This window comes from Aplysia californica, unplaced genomic scaffold (genome assembly GCF_000002075.1).
Source record: "Aplysia californica isolate F4 #8 unplaced genomic scaffold, AplCal3.0 scaffold01279, whole genome shotgun sequence".
Taxonomy (NCBI): domain Eukaryota; kingdom Metazoa; phylum Mollusca; class Gastropoda; order Aplysiida; family Aplysiidae; genus Aplysia; species Aplysia californica.
The window spans coordinates 92,152-93,050 of NW_004798549.1; positions in this window are offsets into that span (position 1 = coordinate 92,152).

Below are 899 nucleotides of genomic sequence, written 5' to 3' on the forward strand. Positions count from 1 at the left end.
TAGTGTAAAGCGCAGAGAGCCTGCTGTTGAGCGGGGATATGCGCTATACAAATGCTATCTATTATTATTATTATTATTATTACACTTTGTTACTTACATTTGGGCTTAATTGCTTTACTGTTTTGGTTCACGGTTTTCATCTAGAAACCAGGCAGAAAGCAGGGCAAAGCAAAAGTGTCCATAGACCTCAGCAAACAAGGTTCGTCCAGTGACGTCAGCACAGACCAGGACAGTTCCACCAGAGACCAGAATGACCAACAGAAAAGCACCGGCGCGTTGTACATCGGCACTTCTTGTTGGAAAATTGATGAAGGGGCAGAAGACGACTCTATTTCTAACGGTAACAACAACAACAAAAAAACTACTGTTTTTTTTGGGTAGAGCTTAGACATTTCTAGGAATACATCATCATCATCATCATCATTATTATCGCCATTATTGCATTTCTCACGCTGGATAAGGGTATGTGCAATGAACAAACACTTGCCCCCTTTCCCTAACCTGGATGCATCTCTTGATATCATTCCATATCTCCCCACTTTCCTGTCAATCATTCTCCGTGAATCTTCTTCAAGTTTCACGTGACCTTCCTCTTGATTTTTTCCCCAGGAATTTGGTGCTATATAAATTCACATTGTCGTTATTATTGATTGTGTTGACTCCTGTTAAATTAGTCATGCGGGAAGGGTCTGATTAGTGTATCCCTGTCAATCTTGGCCTCTGATTTTCTTAGCATTGATTGGGGCTGGGAAGAGTATCAGTTCGAACCGAGAGCTGTACATTATCCACTCCTCGTGTTCAATCGTGATGTCTTTTCCATATGATGTGTGAACATGAAGTGGTGTAGGCTTAACGCCCCTATTAACACTGTTAGGTTATTATTAGGCAGGACCTCCGAG